The sequence below is a fragment of the Haliotis cracherodii genome, unplaced genomic scaffold (assembly GCF_022045235.1).
Source record: "Haliotis cracherodii isolate W230 unplaced genomic scaffold, xgHalCrac1.p SCAF_6, whole genome shotgun sequence".
Classification (NCBI taxonomy): domain Eukaryota; kingdom Metazoa; phylum Mollusca; class Gastropoda; order Lepetellida; family Haliotidae; genus Haliotis; species Haliotis cracherodii.
Window position 1 is genome coordinate 62,549,597 of NW_027266319.1, and position 21,134 is coordinate 62,570,730.

Here is a 21,134-nt window from a genome sequence, read left to right on the forward strand (position 1 = left end):
TGCAGCAAGGTGATAACAGATGTTAAGCTCACATGCTTGTAAAGGACCACCTCCGTGGTCTAGCGGTAGAGCGTCCGCCCGGAGAGCGGAAGGTCCGGGGTTTGATCCCCGGCTGCGTCATACCAAAAGACGTTAAAAGATGGTACTTGTTGTTACCCTGTCTGGCGCTCAGCTTTAGAGGGCTAAAACAAGGACTGGTCGGCTCGGAGTCAGTATACTCTGTCTGAGTGGGGTATTCCTGTGGCATGGTATCTCAGTGAGCTAGCACTATAAATCAGCATCAGTCCTGACTAGTACAAGCAGCCACACACACACACGTGCATGCATGTCGCTATATAAGTGCAATAATCTTGGACGCGACGTTAAACCCAATTTCACCTCACCTCACCTTGTAAACCAGACTGTTGGTGTTTCGGGCCACTATATGGAAGGCTGGCCTGCAGTGAGCATTACTTGGAGTGCTGGCAATACAGCTAAATATAGAAGGAAGTGTACAACAGCTTGTACCAGCTTTCTGGTTACTTTTAGTCCACACAACACAAGTATTGATTCTGGGGTTGACATTTGTTCAGTAGTCTGTTGTGCCACTATGCTGCGGTGCTGTTCCCAACTTGTGTTGGTCATGACTTCAGCTGTAAAGGGTTTTTATGGTGTGTTAGACTTGCACAAGTCGCTAAACAAATAAAATAAGAACATGTTGTCCCGGTAAGAGACAGACGGGGACCTATCCTATCCTGACCAGGAATCTCTATTGCAATAATGCTTAATGCAGCATGAGGAAAACATGAGCCTTTGCGTTTGCTCGTCACGCCGAAGACCCGGGTTTGATGGTACAATGTGTGAAGCCCATTTCTGGTGTCCCCCCCTTGCCCGTGATATTGCTGGTGTCCCCTGCTGCTGGAATAATGCTAAAAGGGGCGTTAAACATTATCACAAAGGATAGAATTACTATACACCCATGGACTTCTCATTCAGTACAGCCTTGGAGTAAGGCTAGGTGCGTCTTTGCTATTCTGTTTGATATCCTGGTTTTGTGATGCGATCTCTTGATGGTTATCTTGTTTTAGTTTTAGTTTTTTACAGCTTTCCTACATGCATGTCAGTGTTTAAGGGACTTGGTATTTCTTTATGCTGCATTTAGCATTGTTGCAATAGGGATTCCTGTTTAGGATAGGTCCCCTTCCACTCACACTGATCATGAGATCAGTGGTCAGACTCAGTGGTCAGACTCAGTGGTCAGGCTCAGTGGTCAGACTCAGTGGTCAGGCTCAGTGGTCAGGCTCAGTGGTCAGGCTCAGTGGCTTGAAGACCGCCTCCATGGTCTAGTGGTAGAGCGTCCGCCCGGAGAGCGGAAGGTCCGGGGTTCGATCCCCAGCCGCATAATACCAAAAGACGTTAAAAGATGGTACTTGTTGTTACCCTGTCTGGGGCTCAGCATTAAGGGGCTCAGTATACTGTGTCTGAGTGGGGTATTCATGTTAAACTGCGGCATGGTATCTCAGTGTGTTAGCACTATAAATCGGCATCAGCCCGGACTAGTAGAGCAGCCACACACACACACACACACACACATACACGTGCATGCACGTCGCTTATATAAGTGCAATAATCTTGGACGCGACGTTAAACCCCATTTCACCTCACCTCACCTCACCTCGGTGGCTTGGTTAAGTAAGTCCTCGTACCCCAATGACTGAATTGTTGCTCAGAGTATCCATCACTGGATTGTCAGGTCCAGACTTGATTATTTACAGACCATCGTGTAGCAGGAATGATGCTGGAAGTGCGGGGTTAAACAAACAAGAAAACAAACACTAATACTTTTGTGTTTTTTTACTATCTGAAAGGAAAATTATTTCTTGTGTCTTGTTTCATTGGATGAAAAGATTTTCATAATGATTTTCATTGATTGGACAAATTGATTGGACAAATTGATTGACATTGACTGAAGTTCTCTTTTTTTAGTACTATGTCCTTCAAATGAATACCATTGAGAAGTTGCACCGAATATCAGTGTTATCTGACCTTGGAGATACCAACAATATTGAACATGACGTAAAACACCTCGGTCGATGCCCCGGGTCTAATCCCTATTTTTTCCCCTTATTATCCATTGGGTACTGGAATACAAGCCACCCACGCAATCAATACCAAGGGTGCGTACCAGTTGGAGCGGACCGATGTTTTCACTGGCCTCCAGTCCAGATTCAAACCAATCTGGGCCAAGAGATACCTGGCCGTAATGTTGTCATTTTCAACCTGATGACTGTATTCGTAGCTCTGCTTTATGGAGGAGAGGGACAAAGGCAGATCCTCCATCACCTCGTTCTAACAGCTATAGATTATTGGACTTGGACCAGGTCAGACTGAAGCGCTATGGCTGCCAATGAACCACCTCCCTCTCTCCAGCCTGCTAAATATTGGTTTACGTCTGGAATCAATACAGTGTGATCGGTGCAGTGTTCGTCTTGTTGTTGTGTGACTCCCATCTTTCTCCATCGGTCACGGTGTTTGTCTCTGCCTACAGCAGGCAGCAGCTCTGACGAGTAGGCGAAGACCGATACTTCTCACGGTGGGGGATCTTGCCATGGTTTTTATATTCATAGATGACAAGAAGTAGGCTTGGAAATAAGATAAATCATGAGTATATTGGCATATTGATCACATAGCCTTAGTCCTCAGACATGGATTGAAATACTAAATAATGACATGGTAGTGGAATATCTTCCCAAGTTCATCTGGATATGCGATATTTGGCTGGGAAGAAGAAATGCATGACCTGGTTGTTACATGTGACTTGTCCTGTAGGTCAGCTGGCCTACACGTCAGTTTGTCCGACACTCACGATGACGACCAAGATTCCGTATTTAGGTCTGCGTGTAATTTCAATCATGAGCCTAAAAATGGAAATTATTCCATGTTTGGGTCCATGGATTTAAATTTGGATAGTTATTTTGGAGTGATCTTCCTAAATTAATAACTCGCTCCCATTGAAAGTTAATATGTGGCGATGCACTACGCAAGCCAAATACTAATGTGCAGTCAACAGTAAGTCTGGTTCAAAGTTAAAATTCACGGTTTATATATTTTCGCACTTAAAACAACTTAACAGTTAGTGGTTTTATCAGCGCTCGCTCACTCGCTCACTCACTCACTCACTCACTTACTCACTCACTTTTCTGGTGTCCCCACAATGAAATTGCTAAAAGCGGCGTCAAACCATACTCTCCCATTGGTGGAAATAATCTCAGAAAAGTGAAAATCCTTAATTATCCAGAAATATGATATTATTGCAATGCACATGAACTTTACAATATTATGATTTAGTTTTATGATAATAGTTGTATTTCCCTAGACCTGAAAGGTCTGTGGTATGACTATTTGTCATTGGCTTCTGCTGAGGGCGAGCAACAGTGTTAATGAGATAGGTATTGATTGATATGGGATTAGGGGGGGGTCTGTTTTCTGAAGGAGCTCCTTGTACCGATAGGAGCTGTGTCTTCAGCTCAGTGCTACAAGACGCCACAGTTTTAACGCACCAATAAAGAAATAAGCTCCTTTTTCCTCTCAAACCCCACGACCATTTGCAGGCATGATCTGATATCCGTCCACAAACTGCAAATCTCTCCATAGTCATGAGTGTAGTATAACCTTTTATAGCCTCCCTCAAGCCATGCCTGATGTGAATATTTGTGACTTCCTGACCAGAATGGAAACATCATGTGGATATCTAGATATATTGCTTACACTGATCCAGAAGAGGGATGCAGGGATGTATGCACCAAATTCCAACCTCACTTTATCTTAAGCCTAATATTTTTCTTAGTGGGCTTCAAATGACTGTTACCAGTAGAAGGCCATCACTTGTACAATGAAGAGATATATCCTGGCTGAGCTCACCAGGCAGGGGACACGGGTGGCCCAGTCATCTTAGGCACCATGATTCCCTGTGCAGAGTTGCATCCCTTAGGCACGCCAGAAACCTATGATTGTGGGTTGGAATCCTGGTTAGCCCCGATTATGTTTCTAGGTCTGTCCGCACCATACCCGTGCACTCAACCCACCCAGGGGGGGTGGGTGGGGGGGGGTCGCCTAGTGGTTAAAGCGTTTGCTCATCACTCTGTAGACACACAGACATGTGTTAAGTCCAATTCTGGTGTTCCTTGCTATGACATTGATAGAATATTGCTATAAGCGACATTAAACCTTACTCACTCACTCACCCTACACCAAAAATATTATCATTTGGCTCATGGAATTGTTACTTGGTTTCCAACTTATGCTGTTCTTGGCTTACGAATCTTCATGAATGTCCTGTCATGACTTTGTAAACTAAAGTGTTGCATTGTCTTGGATCAACTAATATCTTGTCGCCGAAAGTAATAACTGAATCAGTGCTAACGGGGCTGCCATGATTGATGAGGGGGTTGTGTGATTACCCTTGCTGAATCTAGATATGTACGACTGAAGATGGGGCTCAGAGGTGGATCTTGATGCCATATGTTCTTCTACCCTGTATTTACCCTGTCAAACTGGTGATTGAAGTCCTCTACAAACGTGCTTAATGTGCCTAGACCCAACACAACAGTGTCTGATCTGTGCAAGATTTCATCTGCCAGCTTCTTGTCCCTCCATCGTCAACTAGCGCTCACACGGGACATGCCCAGCTGGGCAGCTGATGTGTTTGGATGTGTTTGGATGATGTATTTGTGGACCAAGTTGTGGGTGAATAGCTTTTGTCCAAGAGTCTCTTCAGACGATGGTTATCAAGGAGAGAAACATACAGAGTTGAGAATGTGTCTCACTGATAAGTTGCAATGCAATGCCACTGTTTTGATTGCATATCTTAAGGCCAGGCTAGATTTGGGAGTCTTCACATCAATGCTTCTGACACAACCATCAGCTTCTGATGCTGCAACGAGTAAGATCAAAGATGGCCGATCTGGGATTTGATTTTTCCGTCTGGAGGTTCAATGAATTCAGTTCAAATCTATTTCTAATTTGCCTCCAATATTCGGTGAGCGACATTTGTATACTTAAGTCCCCCCGACTAAGACTGCATGAAATTGGGTTAATGGGTCTTTACAAGAAATTGTAGGAGAGAGTCAAACTGGATGGATTTTTCCGATAGTGCCCCTTGAGTTGACCTACGACTGGAGGTGTAACATTTCACCGCCAGGCCATGCTGAGAGACATGATACAAACATTTCTCCTTATAGCCTGACGGGGAGTTTAAGGGCATGGCATTTTATATATGCTTTCAAAATCAATACCAGAATTGCTTCTCGCGTGTAACAAGCTGTAGGATGGGAGGATTTGAATTTCAGCGTTTCTTTTATGCCAGAATAAAAATTGTGCCTAGTCTACTTTATGTAAAGCGTATATCTGCTGTGGAACATTAACACCTATTGCATTAATCAGTCACCCTTAGGAAGCAGTGGGGTAGCCTTTAGGGCTGGGACGGGTAACTCGGGTACTCGGGTACTTGGGTACCCACAGTACTACCCGGACCCGTGGTTAGTCACGTGATATATTGTTTAATGACAAAAACTCATTGGAGCTCAGTGGTTACACTACTAGTCGCTGATGTTCCCTTTTCTTTCTGATGATGCAAACATTCCTTTTGACTTGAATATGTTTGAGTAAAGATAAAGCTTCAGTCAACTTCAGTGTACGCATGATTTGATCGTTTCATAAGAGACCATATATCTGTTATTGTCTCTGGTTTCATACATGTATCGAAACAGTTGTTGCCAAGGCTACAGTTAAACTATTCCCAATTAGACATTGTGTTCCCAACTCTTGAGACCTACAGTGGGTACCCGGGTAGGGTCGGGTAATAGGGGGTTGGGTATCCGGGTAGTAAATTTGGACTCGTCCAGCCCTAGTAGCCTTGTGGCTCGAGCGTTTGCTTGTCATTCTGGATACCCAGGTTTGATTCCATATATGAGTACTATGTGAATCTTACCACTATGGTGGGAAGGGTGTGGTGAAGGCGCCTTTAGTTTTTGTAGCATTTGCTTTTTAAGCCAAAGGATCATGTTTGTTCCCTACATAGGTACAATGTGGGAAGCCCTTTTCTGGTCTCCTGCCATCCTATTGCTTGACTATTGCTAAAAGGAGCTTAAAACCATATTCACTCACTCACTCACTTAGCACTATGGGTGTTGCATCCAAGATTATTGCACTTACGTAATGACCTGTCTGTCTGTCTGTCTGTCTGTCTGTCTGTCTGTCTGTCTGTCTGTCTGTCTGTCTTTTTGTCTGTACGTACGTACTAGTCCGGACTGATACTGATTTATATGGTATAACATGAATACCCCACTCAGAGCAGACACAGTATACTGACTCCGAGTCGACCAGTCCTTGTTTTTGCTCCTTCATGCTGAGCGCCAGACAGGCTAACAACAAGTACCATCTTTGAACATCTTTTGGTATAATGCTGCCGCGAATCGAACCCTGGAGGGGGCACAGGTGGCCCAGTCGTCTAAGGGGCCGCGATTCGCTGTGCAGAGTTGTGACCCTTCGGCACGCCAGAAATCTATGATTGTGGGTTCGAATCCTGGTTTGCCCCGATTATGTTTCTAGGTTTGTCCGCACCATACCCATGCTCGTGGATTTCACCGAAGTGGTAAACGTCTGAGACATGCATCACTTCCGGCTTTCCTCCCACATTGAGCTGACACGCCGTGATATAACTGTAATACTGTTAAAAGTGGCGTTAAACCCAATTCACTCACTCACTCACTCACTCACTCACTCGAACCCTGGAACTTCCGCTATCCGGGAGGACACTCTTCCACCAGACCAAAGAGGTGTTCTGCGGTTTAACAACAAACAATCCCAAAACATGTTGCGAAACAATGGACTGCCATGTTGCTGAAGCCTCGTCCCCTTTAAACCTACAGGATGCACTGTTCATTTATCAATCATGATAATGCATGGTTTATTACACACGATATTCCTGGGAGACATCTACTGTGCACAGGATGCAATAGATTGGTATTTGTACAGGGAGGGAGCTGAGTTCTGTTTGACAGTTTTGTAATCTGGCTGATGGATGGCTTTGCTTTGTCAGACCATACCCTGTTGTTTATGATGGAGATTCTTGGATAAAACAAAGCCAATTTATCACATTACTTCGGCATCTTGTAAAGAATGGGGTGAATTTTCGAGTGACCACATCATTTATTCTGCATTTCTAGGATATTGATTTTTAGCATGTGTTTATTCTTTCAGTGAAAATAAGCTTGAAACTGTTCAGCATTTTGGATTAGTCAAAACTGAGAATGCATTTATTGAAAGGATGCTCAATTAATCACCTTGCTTTGTCTGTCTGAAGAGCCTGGGTGTTGGACATGTTTCTAAATACTGACTATCGATCATGGTGGTAGGTAGCTATCGGGACAATAAAGTGCAAATCAGTCCTTTAGTTTCACATAATCTGTTTAGAAATAACATAATGTGTCTTTGTGGACTCTTCTTATAACTTTGGGCACAGGTGGGCAGTTCATCAAGATGCCCATTTGCTGTTGAGAGTTGCGTCCCTTGGGCACGCCAGAAACGTATGATTGTGAGTTTGGAACCCTGTTCGCCCTTTCATGTTTCTAGGTTTGTCAGCACCATACCCCTGCTTGTGGGTTTCACCGAATAGGTAAACGTCCGAGACCTGCATCACTTCGGGCTTTCCTCCCACATTCAGCTGACACGCCCTGATATAACTGAAATACCGTTAAAAGCGGCGTTAAACCCAATTCACTCACTCACATCTGTTTTGCTACAAATTGTCAAGGTGCAAAGAACATGGAGAAAGTAAATTTTGTTCCTGATAAATTCATCTGAATTATACATGTGTTTCGTAGTCTCCCGCTGTGGACATTATGGTATTAGTGGATGAGATCGTTTCTACATATTTAGATAATTGGTTATTTTATGTATATTCAGACTGTTTCTGACTTTTGCAGATTTTCATCTTGTTTGCTGACAGGCTATGTGCTGAAGAGGTAAGTTGCTTCATGCCCTCATAGCAGAGTCAGATATGTTTGTTAGCCCACTTGCATGCAAGGACTTTGCACTAAGATTATCCATACCTGTATGCTTATGATTAGACTTGCAACACCTGAAGGTCATAGTGTCTATGCAAGTGGCACTGGTGGCCTTCCTTATGTACGATCAACTATGGTAGTTACGATAGTCCTAGCACAGTCTATTGTCTATTGCTTATGATTAGACTTGCAACATCTGAAGGTCATAGTGTCTATGCAAGTGGCACTGGTGGCCTTCCTTATGTATGATCAACAGGGGTCGACTTGTGCAAAGTAGTTGTGGTGCTATGATTATTGCAGGTTTGTCTTAAACTATAGGAGTTCTGATACTTGAGTGCTAATATATGTTAAACTATGGGAGATGCACAGTCCCAGCACAGTCTATTTTAAACTGTGGTAGTTACGATAGTCCTTGCACAGTCTATTGTAAACTGTGGTAGTTACGATAGTCCTAGCACAGTCTATTGTGAACTGTGGTAGTTACGATAGTCCCAGCACAGTCTATTGTAAATTGTGGTTGTTACGATAGTCCCAGCACAGTCTATTGTAAATTGTGGTTGTTACGATAGTCCCAGCACAGTCTATTGTAAACTGTGGTAGTTACGATAGTCCCAGCACAGCCTATTGTAAACTGTGGTAGTTATGATAGTCCCAGCACAGTTTATTGTAAACTGTGGTAGTTACGATAGTCCTAGCACAGTCTATTGTGAACTTTGGTAGTTACGATAGTCCCAGCACAGTCTATTGTAAACTGTGGTAGTTACGATAGTCCCAGCACAGTCTATTGTAAACTGTGGTAGTTACGATAGTCCCAGCACAGTCTATTGTAAACTGTGGTAGTTATGATAGTCCCAGCACAGTCTATTGTAAACTGTGGTAGTTACGACAGTCCTAGCACAGTCTATTGTGAACTGTGGTAGTTACGATAGTCCCAGCACAGTCTATTGTAAACTGTGGTAGTTACGATAGTCCTAGCACAGTCTATTGTAAACTGTGGTAGTTACGATAGTCCTAGCACAGTCTATTGTAAACTGTGGTAGCTACGATAGTCCTTTCTCAGTCTATTGTAAACTGTGGTAGTTACGATAGTCCCAGCAAGCTTATTGTAAACTGTGGTAGTTATGATAGTCCTAGCACAGTCTATTGTAATCTATGGTAGTTACGATAGTCCTAGCACAGTCTAATGTAATCTATGGTAGTATGATAGTTGACCACTAATCAGTGTTAAACTCTATCTGTCGAGTTGAGAGAGATTCTGCCCAGAGAGTGGAACATCTAGTTCGATCCCTTGGTTGTGTCGTACCAAAAGATGTTAAAGGATGTTACCTGTTATTACCTTGCCTTGTGCTGTAGTGGGCTCTGTACTCTGAAACAGCCAAGAGGCAAAAGCTTAACTGTCCAAAGTTGTCTCCCTTAGTTCTTCCAGGATCATGTGATCACAAAGGACAACCTGCTCTCTGCTGTCCCCTCTCCCCATTTGACAAGCCATGTTATAACTGAAATACAAAAATTTCGGTGTTAATTCAAGCTCGCTCCTATTTTGTTTTTATAAGTCTGTTGCCAAATACTGAATTATATATATTGTTGTCTGCATGTCATGTTTATCCCAAAGATCTAATTACTACTCTTATTTCAGGCACTAATAAACATGGGCATCCTTTAATCTGACCTTTGTTGGCGTTTTTTATATGGGACTATTTTATACATTATTTTGGCATTTTCGATTTTCATTCAGCAGCTGTAGCCTGAATAATTGTAGTTTTAGCCCTTTTTGCCATCTGGATGATGCCATCTTTAGTGTTTCTTCCAGCCTCATCATCGCATCCTGTTTCAAATGATCCTTAATGAGAACATTGAGTGATTTTTAACATATTAACATGAAAGTACCATGTTCTTATTTCAGTGCATGATTTGAGGCGTTTTTATCATGGAGAATTAACCAATAAGATGTGATACTTATTACTGATGCTGAAAACAAGATGCAGCTAGTTTGACGTAGTTTCCGGTTTTTAAATGTAAATTTAGGTATGTGTCTGGCCGTTAACACCTGATTGTATCAATTATTTTCTGGAATAGAGCTGTAGGGTGTTTCCCTTAAACCTCGCATGTTAATGATCATGTTCTCAAATATGTTTTGTTTGGTTTCTTATTTTCTCAAGCTTTGATTACTTACTTTTTCAAAATGATGAGGTTTAGGCACTGACAGTCTATTTTTAATAGTTTGGTTCACATTACACAATATATTTGAGTAGCTAATTTCTATTTATGACTTTGCCTTTTTTAACTGAAATTTATGACGTGTTTAGAGCCATTACAGGGAATTATCTAGACCCGCTCAGAGGCCAGTATTGAGCCCCAAGTCTGTAAAAATTACCAAATTGGAATTAAGGTGTTTCCAATTCATTTTAAGTATTGTTATTACTAATATTTCTGCTTTTTACTTAGTTTTATCCATGAAGATCCAGGTTAGAATAGGTCTTGAGCAACCCTGCTTGCCATAATAGGCGACTGACAGAACTGGGTGGTCAGGCTGGCAAACTTGGTTAGAAGATCGCAATGTATCCCAAACAAAACTGTTGAGGTTAGTCAAGCCAGTGACTCAATAATACCGTATTCAACGTAATAAGCGCCATAGTGATATTTGCTAATATATTGGCTAGTGAACAATCCCATTAAGCACCCCTTCCGATTGACCAATCTATGCAAGACTTATTTATTCGTGTATAATACGCACTCGTGTGTTATATGCACCCTTAATTATGGGCAATTAAATTCTGGAAATATGTATCTCTCGTGTATAATATGCACAGACTTTTCTTTTGTATCATTTCAGGCTGTCAGCATAAACCACAAAATTTAATTTAATCTTTTTTTTTTGCACCTAAATTTTATTCTAATAAGAGGCCCCTATTTTGAATTTTGAGAGTGCAGTAGGCGCTTATTACGTCGAATATGGTATGTTCATATTGTCACATCATGTGCATGAATGAGTCACACAGGAATATTTTTGCCACTTTCATCAGTTATAATGCTGTTACTGGCATACATTATTGTGAACTTGTTTGCACATTCAGAAACAGCAGTTTGCTAGTGCCCGCTTGCCATTTGTTTATCTGACTGGTGCTATTTTACACTTCTCAGGCCATCTTGCAACATGTACTTGATGTCCTTTGTATACACAGTGAAATCCGCTAGTCAGGAATCTATTTGTCAGGGGAAATCTTTGCTAAATGTTTATTGTTTGTTTGTTGTGTGGTGGCAGCATGAAAATGATTGCCAGGACCAGACAAACAAGTGATAGATATTGTTAGCAACTGTACTGTCGGATGCGATGGCACGTGGTCACCAACCAATGCCTGACCATGTGATCCATTAAGTTGCCTCTTGTGATCAGCGACCCGTGAAGACCCGGGCCATGCTTGTCTCCCTCGTGAAGATTCGGGGTAGAACAGGTCTTCAGCAACCCATGCTGGTCTCCCCCATGAAGATCCGGGGTAGAATAGGTCTTCAGCAACCCATGCTTGTCTCTCCCGTGAAAATCTGGGGTAGAATAGGTCTTCAGCAACCAATGCTTGTCATAAAAGTCGACATTGCTTGTCATAACAGGCGACTATGCTTGTCGTAACAGGCGACTCACCGGATCGGGTGGTCAGGCTCTTTGAATTGGTTGATGCATGTCATGGTATCCCAATTGCGTAAATTGATGCTCATGATATCAATGGCTGCATCATAGCAGCTGGGATATTTCTGAGTGCGGTGTCAAACAACAAACAAACAAAACTTATGACCAGCATTGGTTGCTGGGGACCAATCTGACCCAGAATCCCCATGGGGATATGGATTGAGAGTGGATGAGTGAGTGAGTATGATTTTACACTGCTTTTGGCAATATTCCAGCAATATCACGTCAGGGGACACAAGAAAAGGACTTCACCTCGGAGACCTGTTCTAGTCCAGAATGCCCACGGAATCTTTCTCTTAATTTCCATTGCTTTGTTACTGCTGGATATTTGTTAAAACAAGATCTGCACACCCCCTTAATTGTTTCAGTGGTGAACCATTACGTCAAACAAACAGCTCTGAATGTGAATGAGTGAAACCGATAACTTCCTGTTTCTGTATGGGGTACAGAAACTTTATGAAATATAAAAATATTTTTATTTATTATTTAACTCTGCACTCGGTAAAGTTCCAGCTATATGATGGAGGCTGCTGGGGACGTATTCTAACGTATTCTAACCAAGAAACCAACCCTGACATCTGATCCAACTGGTCAGTCAGCTCTTATGGCCAGCATGGGCAGACTAACATCTAGTCTCTGAAATGAACATATCGTACAGAAAAAACAGTTGTTCAGTTATCTTAATAAAAATATAATAAAAGGGAGCCCAGTGACTGTCTTCATTTACAGATACTGCAGTAATCTAGACTTGCCAAACATTATAGACTTGCATGGGCTGTATTTGATATATATATTTGTATCAGGGTCTGTAAGACGGACTACCAGCATGGGCTGCTGGGGACGTATTCTAACCAAGACATCTGATCCAACTGGTCAGCCAAGAGTCTCTATGGGGTGTATCAGGGGGTCCTAATAACAAGTCAGACAAATTATCCTGAGTTTTATTCTTCTGTGCATGGCTGTCCAGGATGCAGCTAGCCAGAAAATTGCATTTTGAAATATTATCTTTGAATTGGCTTGATGTTTTGGTATTTTGAGATATGAAAGGTGTTGGGCTCATTAATATTTGATTTTGAACTTTCCGTCTTAGACTGGCGTTCTACTAGTGTAAGCTATTGGAGTGTCGGTGTCTGTGATTGGATCAAGCATCTACACGGTCTGTCAGTGGCCGTTTGACCTATTCAGAGCTTGGGATTTAGTGGTATCGTGATTAAGTTTCAAATACTCTGTTGAAGACGTGTTATATTGTCTATGAGGCAACGGTACAAAGGCAAGTCTTTTTTTAGAGATGGTCTTTGGTATTTTATTCAATGTTTGAAAAAAACAAATAAAAATTAGGGGATCATGGTTATTATGCTGAAGTTATTATTAAGGATTTAGAGACCATAGATTAAAGTACTACAATATTAATAGACCCTAAGTTTGAAATCCTGAAAAAAATATTGATTGCCAAGTTTTAGATTAATTTTAGATGTCAGTATGGAAGAATTAAGAAACAAATAATTGTTTTGGATGTATTCTTTTAAAAGGATGCTCTAATGGAAATAAGATGGACGATCAATCTTCCGCTGGCCTACTTTGATTTCACCTGATGAAGGAGTAAGAACATACTCCAAAAACTTTGTTCCTCATAGTATAGAAGTAGACATCCATAAATCCTATTCCTTATGTGTATCACTTCTAAAAGCCTTCCAAAGACTTGATACTTTGATTTATTTATCATTTGAAGAAAGTAGGACTCAACTTTATATTTTTATGCTATTACACATTGTGAAAATTTTGGTCAGCTGATTTGTTAAAAAAAAGCACCGTGCCTTACTTGGCAGTAGACAAAACAACAACAAAATACAGACTACTTTATTTGCAGATAACAAGCAAATATTACTTTTAATTTAGTTTGTCAGTTTGTTAAATCAGTTTGTCTGTTGATGAAGATTAAATTCCATTATTCACTTTAAACTCCAGATGGACAGCCTAGTGATGTTGATCAACAAGTACAATTTGAAAATTGGATGTGTTATCGTTATTCTATTGCCCCCCCTTTCCATAATCTATGTCTCGTTCTTGTATTGTTGAGAATTATGTCCCCTTGTGTAATGGCCGTGCAGACCTCCTCCTGAAGTAGCGCGGAGACATCCCAGGGGAAATGTTTGAAGGGAGCTTTAATTGGATGTGAGAACTTTGTGACATCTCAAGGTCACAGAAGAGACACCCTGCCTTCCCGACATCCCAAACTGATACAAGAGGTCCCACAAGACAAACCGATACATTTACTGCAGTTGACATATTTAACACCCCTGGCAGTAGAAATTTAATTATAGAGATATCTACGCGAATAAGGAGAAAACAGGCATTGAAACAGCTTTCAGGAAACATTTATGGATGTTCCCGTCACTGAATTTGATGTTTCTGTTGGTTTATGCCACGGTCAGCGAATAGAGACTATTCTTTTGAGCTCAGCTCCCCTTTAGATAAATGCAGTGATGGCCACCCCAGTCTGAGAAAACCACAATTCGTTGAATGACGTCAACAATCTTCAGCTTTGATGTCGCTTTTAGTGTGACATCATTCCGACCTTACATCACTCACTCACTCACTCACTCACTCACTCACTCACTCACTCACTCACTAGAATAGATAAACAAGTGGTTGATAGTGAGACAAACCATGCTGTCAGTGGATGGGGCCGTTAGTCAGGTCTCAGCCTCAGGCTCATCCTTCCTTGTGTTTTAGTATTGTGATAACTGGTTCAGAGTTGTGTCCCTTAGGTGTACCAGGATCATATGATCATAAATTTAAATCCCAGAAAAGCTCTGACAGCTGAGTTTTGATTTGATGTACAGAGTTGTGTCCCTTAGGTGTACAAGGATCATATGATCAAGAGTTTGAATCCCAGAATGGCTCTGACAGAATTTGATTTTTTTCTAACATATTCATCACTTCGGGCTATCCAACTACATTATGCTGACATGTTGATACGACTGAAATACTGTTTAAAGCAGCGTAAAACAGTCACATGCGCTGGGATACAGTATCGATACTTGAGAGGGGGCTTACGGGAGTAGCTCATCAAGTGTGTTGGTAAAAGGCTGATGAAGACCAATGAAATAGCTCTGACATTGTCTACACTAGAGTAAAATCTTCATCACATAAAGGAGATGCTCTCCAAGAAAAAGGGATTGAATTGCCAATAAGATTTCTATCCTTGATTGAATTTCACACTCACCATGGAACCATAAAAAGTTTTTGTGTGTATGCTGGAGCCTGTGTATTGATCTGCCGTTGAGAAGCAACTTTTTGTCTTTTTATTTCCTGGGAAAGTATGTTGCTTGCCTGTACATTTCAACATGAGATTTTGTACCTCTGTCCGTGATCAAGAAATCTCAACACAATCTGTGGTGAAAAACACTTGTTTTCCATCATTTCGTTTTTAGGGGATTTTTTTCATTCTGTTGGAGAAATTGTGATGAGTTTTATTATGGTGAGCGCTGTGAGTTAGTTTATGTCGACTTAAGCTACCGTATTCGACGTAATAAGCGCCCAGGGTGCTCTCAAAATTAGAGATAGGTGGCTCTTATTAGAATATTGTTTTGGTGAAAAAAACAGAGTTGAAAGATAAATTTCGTGGTTTATGCTGACAGCCTGAAGTGTTTATGTACGACAGATATATTTTTCCAGAATTTCATTGCCCATAATTAAGGGTGCATATAACACACGAGTGCGTATTATACGCAAATAAATAAGTCTTGTGTACATTGATCAATCGGAAGGGGTGCTAATTGGGATTGTTCACTTGCCAATATATTAGCAAATGTCGCGGTGGGCGCTTAGTAGAGAGGGGGTGCTTATTAAGTCGAATACGGTAATTGATTTTCTGTATGAATCTGTAGTCCATCATATGAATTAGTGTTTGGCGGATTGACCTTTGAGGCAAGGAAAATATTTTTGATATACTTTCTACAGTGATTTGTTAACTTAATGGTGGAAAATATTGAACTATAGAAATATTCAGAATCCTGTTTTCTGGATTTTTTCATTGCATCAGTAATGTTTCTACAACTTTCTGAGATGAAACTATCATCATCTTCATCATCATCTTCATCATCATCTTCATCATCACCTTCATCCTCTACTACTACTCTGTACCGCTAGAGGTGAATATTTGGGCTGAGAAGGGTAACTCGGGTACTCTGGTACTCGGGTCGGGTGGGTACTGAGTAGGACCTGGGTACCCACAGGACTACCCGGACCCATGGTTAGTCAGTTGATATATTGTTTCATGACAAAAATTCACTATATAACTACATGGTTACACATCAATTTTAAGTCTAGTAAATTTGGACTTGCCCCAGCCCAAGTTAATATATATGTTTTCCTAAGAAAGTGATTGTGTCAGAATATATTCAAACACATCACAAAAATAAAAAGAATCATCTTTTGGACATGGTTAAGTTTTGTATATAGCGATATTTATTTTCTTTCTGTAAAATAAATGTGGGGATTATGTTTTGATATTACACAGGAATCATGCTTGTTTGTAGGTGAATGTCAAAGAGTTACCTCCCTTCCATCAATTTTGTCAGGATGTCATAACACTATCCAATGCTATGGGATATTTGGCATATTGAAAGCAACCTACTTAAAACAGATGGTCCCATCCAATCCATTGGAAAATGATTGTATCATGCACACCGTTTAAGAAATATAATGTAGACATGTATTATTCATGAATTGCATATATAGTTTGTGTTGTCTCTAGTTTTTTGTGTGATATTTGGTAGCACTGGCATACAATGATACAGTGATCATAAAATATGTGGAAAATGTAGAACATTGCAGGGGATTTCTGTAAATGCAGCCTGGCTCCTTGTCCACAGGTAATGTTTTATTTAGTCGCTATTTTTAATATGGTGATCAAAATGTTTAGAAACTCAACTGTGAATGCATATGTCTGATGGTTTTGGGGGGCACGGGTGGCCCAGTTGTCTAAAGAGCCGCAATTCGCTCTGCAGAGTTGCATCCCTTGGGCATGCCAGGATCCTATGATTGTGGGTTCGAATCCCGGTTTGCCCCGATTATGTTTCTAGGTTTGTCAGCACCATACCGTGCTCGTGGGTTTAACCGAAGTGGTAACTGTCTGAGACCTGTATCACTTCAGGCTTTCCTCCCACATTAAGCTGACACGCCGCGATATAACTGGACTACTGTTAAAGGCGGCGTTAAACCCAACTCACTCACTCACTCACTCACTCACTCTGATGGTCTAAGTGTTTTTCGGGTGACTTGAGTGCTTACATGTAGTAATTGGCTATACTTGTCCAACAATGGTGGTCAGGCTCGCTGACTTGGTTGATGCATTTCTTCATATCCAAATTGTGTGGATTGATGACCATGATATCAATCACTGGATTGTCTGGTCCAGACTCGGAATATTGCCCAGTGTGGCGTTAAACACAAACAATCAAGTTTTGGTCACTCTTTGTACTTCATACAATATTAGAATGTTTAATTCAAGACTTGTCTCACAATGTCAAGCTTGATTTTATTCCGGCCACCTCAGGGCACAGGAACTAGTCTCCACTGAAGATGCCTTGCTATGCAGTTTTACTTTATTTTGAAACAGTTAGTCCTTGTATCTACTTACGTTATTTAGGAACTAGGGGGCACAGGTGGCCCAGTTGTCCAAGGCGCCGCGATTCCCTGTGCAGAGTTGCGTCCCTTGGGCATGCCAGAAACCTATGTTTGTGGGTTCAAATCCCGGTTTGCCCCGATTATGTTTCTAGGTTTGTCAGCACCATACCCATGCTCGTGGGTTTCACCGAAGTGGTAAACGTCTGAGGCCTGCATCACTTCGGGCTTTCCTCCCACATTAAGCTGACACGCCGTGATATAACTGGAATACTGTTAAAAGCTACTTTAAACCCAACTCACTCACTCACTCATTTAGGAACTACATGCGTGTGTATGAGGTCTTTATATATTTCAAAGGCAATGAACTAAAATGATACCACATTGTTTGTTTGTTTGACACCGTATCAGCAACATTCCAACTGTATGACGGCGGTCTGTTAATAATCAAATCTGGACCAGACAATCCAGTGATTGACATAATTAGCATCGATCTACGCAATCGGGATACGATGACATGCATCAACCAAGTCAGCGAGCCTGACCACCTGATCACGTTAGTCGCCTCCTACGACAAGCATAGTTGTTTTTTTACGGCAAGCATGGGTTGCTAAAGACCCATTGTAATCTGGATCTTTGTGGGGTCTATTGTTATTAATGAGACACAAAGGCTATTAACTTGTGTTGCAAACTGAAAACGAGTGTCTGAAGTGCAGCAAGTTTGACATTAACATAATTGTTCCATGCATGTAGATGTCCTGCCAGGTCCTGCCGTGTGGGGAGTATTCATTGTTTCAGCATTTACTTGTGTAATTATGTGTATATAATTACACCTTATTATCAATCAAAATATGCAGAAAAGATAGTGTTCTTTGCTCGTTTGGATGATCATTATTTTGAAAAAAATGTTAAATGTCATCAGATGGGTTGAGGAATTTCCTGTTTTGCATTTCTTTGTTCTTCTTCTTGTTTATTGAATAAGGACCATGCATTTCCACTTGATGAACATGACCTTCGGAGATCTGAACTTGTATTGGTATATCGGTGAAACGTGTAAAGTGGCCTGAATCTCACTATCAGTGAGTTACATGACCTTCGGAGATCTGAACTTGTATTGGTATATTGGTGAAACGTGTAAAGTGGGCTGAATCGCACTATCAGTGAGTTACATGACCTTCGGAGGTCAACACATGTATTGGTATATCGGTGAAACGTGTAAAGTGGGCTGAATCTCACTGTCAGTGATGAACATGACCTTCAGAGGTCAACACATGTATTGGTATATTGGTGAAACGTGGGCTGAATCTCACTATCAGTGAGTTACATGACCTTCGGAGGTCAACACATGTATTGGTATATTGGTGAAATGTGGGCTGAATCTCACTATCAGTGAGTTACATGACCTTCGGAGGTCAACACATGTATTGGTATATTGGTGAAATGTGGGCTGAATCTCACTATCAGTGAGTTACATGACCTTCGGAGGTCAACACATGTATTGGTATATTGGTGAAATGTGGGCTGAATCTCACTATCAGTGAGTTACATGACCTTCGGAGGTCAACACATGTATTGGATTTTTGGTGACCATGTGAACGGGGGCTGAATCTCCTACCCCTGATTTTCATGACCCTCAGAGAGCCACACATAGTTTAAAGAATGCACTGCTGAAAAGCGCAGACCCGTGAAGATCCGGGGTAGAACAGGTCTTCAGCAACCTATGCTTGCTGTAAAAGGCGACATTGCTTATCGTAAAATTGTGTGGATCGATGTTCATGATGTAAATCACTGGATTGTCTGGTCCAGACTCGATTATTTACAGACCGCTGTCATATAGCTGAATATTGCAGAGTGCGGCGTAAAACAACAAACCAAAGCATCAGTGCAAATGTATGATTTCCAGTGATTCTTCAAATTAGAGTATGGATTCTCTGGAAGGGCAAATAGGTTACAGTTTTGTTGTTTAAATGAAGCTGAAGGTATTTGATCGGTTCATTACACACTGTGGAGGAATATGAAAAAACTGCCATGTATTGTTTTCTGTTGTTTAAAACTCCCAACTTCCTCTCTACCAACTGAGGCCTGCACCAATGTGCTTGTCAGCGGAGTTGAAGTATCTCCCGTCTCGGTGTGACGTATTAAAATAACTTGACATTTTGGAAACAGATTGAACGTAATCAACCTTCCAGTGATTACGAATTTTCCAGTGAACTCCCCTGCACTTAAGACAAAGTTGGCGCTGAAGGAAAATAGTATCTGTTTGATACTGCCAGCCCAGCCTACACACAAAGTTAAACCTAGAATAATGGTCAGTTATTCTAGACGATGGAGTTCAAGCCCCAAACAGGTCCAGATTTAACCTGGTGAATAGACCATTATTGGGTTACCAATTTACTTGATGATACCCTGATGTATACCTGATTAGATACAATAATCTGTAATGGTAATATGATTTAATATTGGGAGCAAATTACTAAGTATCAATGAATATCATTTTGAACCATGGAACCTTCCCTGACTATCAATATAGTGCAGTGTTGGGAGTTTTAGTCTCTCTTCTGGAAGTGCTAGAAACTTTTAGTCTCTCTTCTCGGAGTTAATAGTTCCTCTGGCGGCAGTGTGGGGAGTCTGTAGTTTCTCTACAGGCAGTTTAGGGAGTCTTCAATCTCTCTACTTCAGTCCCTCTGGCGGCAGTGTGGGGAGTCTATAGTTTCTCTACAGGCAGTATAGGGAGTTCAATCTCTCTACTTAAGTCCCTCTGGCGGCAGTGTGGGGAGTCTATAGCTTCTCTACAGGCAGTATAGGGAGTCTTCAGTTTCTCTACAAGCAGTGTGTGGAGTCTTCAGTCTCTCTACTGACAGTGTGGGGAGCCTTCAGTCTCTACTGACAGTGTGGGGAGTCTTCAGTCTGTACTGACAGTGTGGGGAGTCTTCAGTCTCTACTGGCAGTGTGGGGAGTCTTCAGTCTCTACTGGCAGTGTGGGGAGTCTTCAGTCTCTACTGGCAGTGTGGGGAGTCTTCAGTCTCTACTGGCAGTGTGGGGAGTCTTCAGTCTCTCTACTGGCAGTGTGTGGAGTCTTCAGTCTCTCTACTGGCAGTGTGTGGAGTCTTCAGTCTCTACTGGCAGTGTGGGGAGTCTTCAGTCTCTCTACTGGCAGTGTGGAGAGTCTTCAGTCTCTCTACTGACAGTGTGGGGAGTCTTCAGTCTCTCTACTGGCAGTGTGGGGAGTCTTCAGTCTCTCTACTGGCAGTGTGGGGAGTCTTCAGTCTCTCTACTGGCAGTGTGGGGAGTCTTCAGTCTCTCTACTGACAGTGTGGGGAGTCTTCAGTCTCTCTACTGACAGTGTGGGGAGTCTTCAGTCTCTCTACTGACAGTGTGGGGAGTCTTCAGTCTCTACTGGCAGTGTGGGGAGTCTTCAGTCTCTACTGACAGTGTGGGGAGTCTTCAGTCTCTACTGGCAGTGTGGGGACTTTTCAATCTCTATACAGGCAGTGTGGGAAGTCTCTGGTCTCTACTGGCAGTGTGGGGAGCCTTCAGTCCCCTTCTGGTGTCGGGAGTCAACAGTTTGTACATGTTTCCTTGAGCGTTATCAAAGGAGGCTTCAGTCCATGGCGTCAGAAGGCAAAGTCACAGATTGTCCTCTTAGTCAATATTCTATAAGATCAAATCACTTTCATGTCACTGGAAATCTTGTATCCTAATACTTTTAGAAAAACCAGGAGTAATTAATGTCCAGCGCTGTCCAGTTAACTGTTATTGTCGTCATGTCTGACCTGTTT

At 41.7% G+C, this 21,134-nt stretch overlaps 1 protein-coding gene across 10 annotated transcripts in view; it reads left to right on the forward strand.

Moving 5' to 3' along the window:
• The window catches only part of LOC139446763 (plasma membrane calcium-transporting ATPase 2-like), a 186,237-nt gene that overhangs the window by 34,906 nt on the left and 130,197 nt on the right, over positions 1-21,134 (forward strand). For all 10 annotated transcript variants that reach the window (XM_071228086.1, XM_071228085.1, XM_071228084.1 and 7 more), the window contains exon 3: positions 7,965-8,003. The gene's annotated coding sequence lies outside the window, so the exon portion shown is untranslated. The remainder of the gene's footprint in view (positions 1-7,964; positions 8,004-21,134) is intronic.